Genomic DNA, 8,452 nt, shown 5'->3' on the forward strand with positions numbered 1-8,452 from the left:
TAGACTTCACATGGTGTTTGCTTTAATAACAGGGAAAGATGGGTTTTTTTTTTTCTCTCTCTAACCCCTGTAGACCTCAAACGTTCGGTGAAATAAATGTGTCCCAAACAAATTAAATTTTGACATGTGAGGGCTTACGTGGCTTACAAAGGCTTATATGGCATATGACTCATCAAGACTGGACAAGTCATCAAGTATACATGTCAACAATTGGTGGAAATTGATATTTGATTTTAATATAAATTAATTTAAATTAAATTAAAGCAGATAGAAATGCCAAATTGGGTAAGATTGATTATTTGATTTTATTTAAATTAAATAATTGATTTATTGATTGATTGATGGAAATAAATCACGAACCAAGCCATAAATCAAGTACAAATCCATATGTAGGCAAGGCTTGGAAAGTCTATAAATGCAAGGCCCCCAAGGCAAAGAAAAGGGATCTAGAAATTATTCAAGCACCCAGATGCTGCCAAAACTCAGGCACTCAAATCCTAAAAACACTTTAAAGAATTCAGAAAACTCTCTGCGTTCTTAACCAAACCTTCGAAGAATCATTAAGCACTACTACCCGTGCCGATCCTTCAAATAGCCAAGAGCCAAAACCTCAATGTAACCATTCATCCGATATCAAGTCATCGGGACCTTGGATTAACAACCTACACATCTACACATCTTTCAAAGATCAAATCAGAAGAAACTCGTAAACAGATATTGTAACCTTACAAATTCATTAATACAATACAATTATTTTGTACACGTGTTCTTGTTTCATTTGTCATAGGATTTCCGTATTTATAAATTTGGCACACTCGATGAGATAATCTCTATCTCTCATCTCTTTCTCCATTCAAAATTCACACATCGTCGAAACCAATGGCTTCAAAGAAGGAACAAGCTGCTGTTGCAACCAAGGGAAGAAGCGTCAACACTTCCGTTACAAGTAAAGAATCTATTGGCGTCAAGACACGAAGCAAGGCAAAGACGGTAACCATGCTTCACACCACTTCCGAGATAGTGCTGCTAAGGAAGTAAGAGTAGTGTTAAAGGCGTGAGCCTGTCATCAGCCTACCCTCTCTTAGGGAACCGATGCATGCTTTTGCAATACGCAAGAAGACTTCTCGAAATGATGAGCGACATTTTTCAAATTCAAAGAATTCAGACATAGACTCAAACTCAGGATCATACCACAGATTGCCGACTAGCAACCATCGCCGGGATACTTCTTTGTCATCTTGCGACTCATCTTGAATATAAGCGATGGCCTCAATGAAGCCTCAAGTTACACCCATGCATGTAAACAAAAACATGACTTTTTTGTAACAAAGTGCAACTTCGCTAGAATCATCTCGTGAAGCAAACTAAATGCAACCTGATACATCATTCTGGCAGCGTTTCCATCACAGTTAAATAAAGGTCGTCGTTAGAATCAACCAGCCATCAACTTCATCAACCGAGCAAGTCAAAAGCTACTGTTTCCATGGTGTATCCATCTAAGTCACGTGAAGTACGTCAAAATCACAAGTCGATCATCTCTACTGCTTCATAAGGGGCAAAAAAACTCGTCTCTCAAAGCAGTGAAAGATGCTTGCCAAAATCGAAGAATCCAACTAAGCGGTCACCATTACATATCTCCATTGTCGGCTTAAAAGCACATCCATGCCTAGGTTCCATGCAGGTGATGATGGTGGGAGTTACTTTTATTGATGAACAACTGGCTTAAATGGCTCAAGCAATCGAGATGTTGACAAAGATTGTTGAGGAGAAAGACGTGCAAATAGTGTCGCTCATGAGCAAGCTGAAACAAAGGCATGGCAGAGAGTCAAGCGAAGGTGAACCTCATCTGGAGCAAGAGGTGCGTCAAGAATTCACCTCCGACTAGAAGAAACAGTTAAAGCATGATTTCGTTTCAGTGGCATCTTTGCCGATCCAACAACTCCTAGACATGATCGCCAACACTATCAAAGCACAATATGGAGGTTCTTCCCAAGATTCAGTCATGTATTCTAAGTCGTACACGAAGATACTTGATAATCTTCGAATGCCAACTGGGAACCAACCTCCCAAATTCTTGCAGTTCGATGGAAAATGCAACCTTAAACAACACATCACTCACTTCATCAAGACATGCAATAGCCCTGGTACTACTGTCGATTGCCTCGTAAAGCAGTTTGCTCACTCACTTCAAGACATTGCATTTGACTGGTACACAGACTTAGAACCAGAGTCAATCGACAGTTGGTAGTTGGCAACAAAGAATGTTAAGGAGAATGACATGTAAATAGTGTCGCTCATGAGCAAGCTGAAAGAAATGCATGGCAGAGAGTCAAGCAAAAGTACACCTCATCTGGAGCAAGAGGTGCGTTAAGAATTCACTCCGACTAGAAGGAACAATTAAAGCATGATTTCGTTTCAGTTGTATCTTTGCCAATCCAACAACTCCTAGACATGATCGCCAACACTATCAAAGCACAATATAGAGGTTCTTCCCAAGATTCACTCATGTACTCTAAGTCGTACACGAAGAAACTTGATAATCTTCGAATGACAACTGGGAACCAACCTCCCAAATTCTTGCAGTTCGATGGAAAATGCAACCCTAAACAACACAACGCTGGTACTACTATCGATTGCCTCGTGAAGTAGTTTGCTTGCTCACTTCGAGACATTACATTTAACTGGTACACTGACTTGGAACCAAAGTCAATTAGCAGTTGGCAACAAATGAAGAGAGAATTTTTCAATCGCTTCTTCATCACATGTTGCACTGTTAGCATGATGAAGCTCACCAACACAAAGCAACAAAGGGATAAGCGAGTGGTCAACTACATTAGTCGTTGGCGTGCATTAAGCCCTAATTGAAGGATCATCTCTAGGAGATGTCTTCTATAGGGATGTGCATACAAGGAATGCATTGGGGTTTGCAATACATCCTTCAAGGGATCAAACCTCGTACCATTAAAAAACTAGCCACTTAAGCTCATGACATGGAGCTAAGCATTACAAGCCACAATGAAAGGAATGATACAATTGGTGACAAGATATCCTCTTCAAAGAAACCCATCACAGAGTCTATGGCGATAAGCACTGCTCTGTTTGAGTCCTTAGGACAAGACAAGAAGGGTGTGAAGAAGGCTGAGTTAAGTCAAGTCTAAGAAAGGCCACAATGCACACTGAAAGAAGTGGAAGAAAAAAAAGTATCATTTTCCCGACTTAGACGTCGCTCCTATGTTGGAAGATTTGCTCCAAAAGAAGGTGATATAGTTGCCAAAGTGCAAACAGCCTGGAGAGATGAATCGCATAGACAACCCAAGATACTGCAAGTACCACCGAGTCATCAATCATCCGATCGTGCTGAATGATCTCATCATGAAGCTGGCCCAAGAATGAATCATCGAGCCAAATCTTGATGATATGATGGAGAAAGCCATACCACCATCACTTTTGGCTATTTCGACTCAATATCTTCACCTCGATCACTTAGGGCATGCTCTAAAACCATGCAGGTCAAGCCAAATAAAGTTGAATGATGGACCTAAGTCACTTCGAGGAAGCCACATAAGAAGCATACGCCTCGTCTGCAGGTTGACCAATCAAAGAAAAGGAAAATGAGCTATTGTCAACCCTCAGAGCTACATGAAAGGGTTGAAGATGATGAAATTTGAACTTAAAAATCGTATGTCCCCCATCATGATGTGCACTTTCTTCCTGGAAAACTTCTTCAATGAATCAATCAAGACTCCTTGCTATGAAGTTTGCGAGGAACATCTCTCCAAGATCACTTGACAAATTCACACCAAAGCTCTTCACCTGCATGAGCTAAAACTGCGCTTGGCACAAATGCTTCTGGCCCGCAAGAGCCTAAACTACGTACGGCATAAAAGAAATGAAAAAAATGTTTGTTGAGTAAAGAAAACACGAAAGGGCATCTGAAGCAAAAGTTAGGACATAAAAAAATGAAGAAAAAAAAAGTCTGTAGACTTGAAAACCCAGAAGGGCGACTCAAGCAAGGACACACAAAAAAAGTCTGTTGAGTTGAAAACCCTAAAGGTCGACTCATGCAAAAGTTAGGACACGAAACAAGAAAGAAAAAAAAGAAGAAAATAGAGAAAAATAGAAACAAGCAAACATACCCAAAGTACGTGATGACTTGATCCCTCCTTAAAATGAGGGTACGTAGGCAACTCAAACTCTTAACATCGAGTTCAGTCACATCAAAATAAAAATAGGGGTTCCAACCTTAGAGGTAAAGATGCAAGACCAAGACCAAGCCATCACTCCGACACTAAGTCTTTGAATATTGTACTGCTGAATCTTGAGCAAGCCTTTTAATGTCTTCAATGCATCGATGTCTTCCGCGGATAAGCAAGCGGCAAGAGCAATGTGGAGAAAGGAGTCTCAGAGGTCATGCGGTCATAGAGGTGGTGCAATCGCAAGCATAATGTGCATCAGAGGTAATGTAGCCCCCAAATGCGGTGCGAGCACAGAGACACTTATAGCAGCAACATTATAGCTTGTCGTCACATCGGTTCGTCCTCGCAGACAACGATGTGTCCTCGAAGGCAGTGACGTGTCCTTATCCTCGTAGGTAGCAGTGTGTCCTCGAAGGCAGTGGCATGTCCTCGCTTCATAGTGGCATCAAAGCTTGTTGTCACAGCAACATCGCAACAACATTACAACTTGTATTCACAGCAGCATCACAGTTTGTTGTTACAGTAGCTCGTCCTCGTAGGCATTGGTGAGTCCTTGTCTTCACAGGCAATGGCATGTCTTCGTCCTCCCAGGCAACAGCGACAGCATGACAACAGTGATCTTCGTCGCAGCAAGGAAAGAACAACAACATAAAATTGTAGCAAAAGCAAACTCCAGAAGCTATATAGTCAAGAAAGAAAAAAAACTCACCTTCGAATCTCTCAAAAAGCAAGAGGGAGAGCTAGAATTGTGTGGTTTTGGTTTATTCATGCTAATTAATTTATAGGCACACAACTACTTGGAGTACAAGCAATCATCAAAACCTTCCACTAAGAGGAAAGAAAAAGGAAGCAAGTCAAAGCTCTGGACATCCAAATCCAAATACCCAAACAATCGTGTTCTTCATCAAGCTCATGGAGATTCAACAAGAACAACAAATGTGTGTCAATTCATCCACACCAAAGTCGAAAACCACCCACCACGTGAAGCTCTTCGTGGAACCATTTCCTTCAAGATCAAGCCTCAATGGCCCTTGAAGAAATGACAAGTTCGATTCAAGATCAAGTGTCCACCACTCTTGGATCAAATTCGACTCCAAAGAAATGAAGCAAAGTCAAATCTTTGGGGGAAACCAAAAAGCTCTTTGGTCAAAGCAAATACTTGTGTTCTTCATCAAGCTAGTGAAGAATCACCAGGCACAACAAACACGTGCCGATTCATCCACTATCAAAGCCGAAGATCACCAGCCACATGAAGCTCATCGTGGTTCTGTTTCATTCAAGACCAAGCCTCTATCTGTTTCATTCAAGACCAAGCCTCTATGGCCCTTGAAGAAACTTGTAGCCCAATCAAGACCAAGCCTCTATGGCCCTCGAAGAAACTTCCAGCCTAATTCAAGATCAAGCCTCGATGGCCCTTGAATTGACGTCTACATTGACGGACTTCAAAGCATAGTGGTCAAATACATTCACTACGCAAGTGACTTCAAAACTGTGGAGATTGTTTTGAATATCGCGTCTAGTGGTATTTACATGGTAACTCTTGCCTACTGAGTTTCAATAAGGTTGCATGCAATTAAACATGTGATGATTCGGTACGATAATGACGTGTGGTAGTTTTTGGAGTATAGCCGAGCAGTTATTACTACGAGGGTGACACTTATATATGTATCAATACTCGACAACTCAACCAGTATGAAACAACTTCCCACTAACCTCCCACTATGCTCTGATGCAACGTCTACTTTTGCACCTAAAGTAAGAGTTTTGGGTATTATAGAGGTGTCTTTTCAAGACTGCGATGACATAGATTGGGTTACCATGATGGATTTTGATTCCTAGCATTACGAATTTGATTCAATTGCCATGAACAAGTATACAAGTGAACATGTCATGCCGATGCCTTACGATAATTAGGTACAACCAAATAAAAGTGTATGTGTCCAAAACCTGAAGCAGAAAAGAAGTATAACCAATGAATTTGTCGGTAATTATGATGGTCACGTGAAAAGGCCTAACTATGGTGTTGACGGAAACGCGGATTGGCAACCATTTTTAAGAATGGGCGACCTTTTTGTCGACAAGCATGATTTGTTCAAAAGGCTTCAAGTGAAAGTGATTAAAGGGAATTTTCAATACCTAGCCAATGTAACTTAGAAGTGTCTCATTGTCAATTGTAAGGATACCCACTGTCTTTGGCATATTTCTGCGTACCGGAAAGGCAATGGCAAGTTTAGGTTTGCAAAATATGAAGTCTGCCATTGGTGTGATTTGGTTCAAGGACCGTCATCCATTAGTCAACAAGTGACTTATCGGTCACATGATGAGGAACAAGTTCAACTATCCCAATACTGTGTACATTGCTATAGATGTCGTGCGGGATGTTAAAACTACTCTCGATGTGACAATTAGCTATAGGACAACATCCCGGGCTAGATCAATCGCATTTGCTTCTCGATGCGATCCACCTGATGAGTCGTATGCCAATCTGCCCACGTATTATGTTGAATTTGAGAGGCTAAATCCAAGTAGCAAGACTGCAATTCTAACTAACGGAGGTCACCACTTTCGGGACTTCTTCTTCACAATCGGTGCGTCAATCAAGGGTTTCCTGTACTGAGTTTGACACACTTTGTGAAGGTGAAAGAATTGGTAGCAAACTACCTAACTGATGTGGGAGTAGAGAAGTGGTCGCAGACACGAATAAATGGGAAGATGTATAACCTAATGGGAACTAACACTGCGGAAATCATTAATGAAATCACTAATTTTCTTCATAGGAAAAATTGAAAGTAAGTTTTAATTCACAATCGATTAGTAAGAGTTACAATCGTCCAATGCCTCGCTCATTAACCTAATGAATCATACATCGTGTAAGGATGAGATTAAAAAGATATAAATGAAATGAGTATAAGCAATTAAATAGTTTAATTGAGAATGGTTAAGATTAATTAATTAGTTAATTAATCATACGAACAGTTCATATTTGGCTTTAAATAATTTAGAATTTTTAGGCCCAATGGGCTTTGGTCGGTAAAGCTCACTAAGTTTAAGTTGTATGACAATTTAAACAAAATGGGAAATGAGCCCAATGACAAGGGAAACTGTCCATGTTATAGGACAAAGTTAATTTCAATTTTGCCACTCAAATGTGAGTGGATATAAAAAGATATTTATTGTTCTTTCCTCATTACGGTTTCTTTGAGGAAAAGAGGGAAATATTTTCTCTCTTTTCTTTCTAAGGAGGCCGGCCATCTAGGAGAGTTTTACTAGCATCAAAAGTTCTCTTATTTTGTCCATCTTGTGTTCACCACACATCCTTGGTGTGGAGACTTAGAGGCACCATCTCTTTGGTGCTTGGAGATTATATTCATTCAATCCTCAAGGAGTAAAGTAAGGAAGGAGCAAAGATCCAAGGCGCAAGGAGAGGACTTGAAGACCCTCCACCAGGGCAGGTCCAGAGATTTTTGAGGCCCGGGGCTACGTAAAAAAAAATGCCCTAACTTCATGTAAGAAAATTATTTATTTTCACACATAAGACATTGAAAAAATTATACTTAGAAAAACACTTCAAACTCAATAATTTAGAAACACAGAAAGACTAATTTATTTTGTATTGAGAGAGGGAAACAAAAAAACTGCGGGCTTACAAGTAGATAGATGATGAGTTTTGTTTTCCATTTGAACTTTGAATGTGTTTTTGAATAAATCGTGAGGTGTTTTTTTCTTATTTACTAAACTTGTCAATACTGGACTAAAAAATAATGATGTTTTCGAATCTTTAATTAATATGTATTATTAATGAATGGGTACTAAATTAAACATTTTGATGACACGTCATATAATTTGCAAATTTGGTCTACGTATTATTCTTTGTTGAAGATTAGACTTGAATTAAAACGAATATTTAAAAATAACAACCCACATAGCTACTAGATAGTAACTAAAAATAAATTACCAACCAAACAAAAATTTGTAAAAATTGAAAAGAATAAACATGCACATAGCATTTCGAACTTAGGACCACTTGTTAATTTTAAACAACAAAAATCATTGTTTCTAATTAAACTTTTTGATCCTTTAACCAATTTTTCTGAATTTATACTCTTATAAAAAAAAATTTGTAAAAAAAGGAAAGTAAATAAGCACACATGGTGTTTTGAACCTAAGACCTCCCTATTATTTTCAAATGACAAACCACCACTTCTAGTTAAATTTATGTGTCTTTGAATCAAATTTTATAAATTTATACTCTTATA

This window comes from Malus sylvestris, chromosome 16 (genome assembly GCF_916048215.2).
Source record: "Malus sylvestris chromosome 16, drMalSylv7.2, whole genome shotgun sequence".
NCBI lineage: Eukaryota > Viridiplantae > Streptophyta > Magnoliopsida > Rosales > Rosaceae > Malus > Malus sylvestris.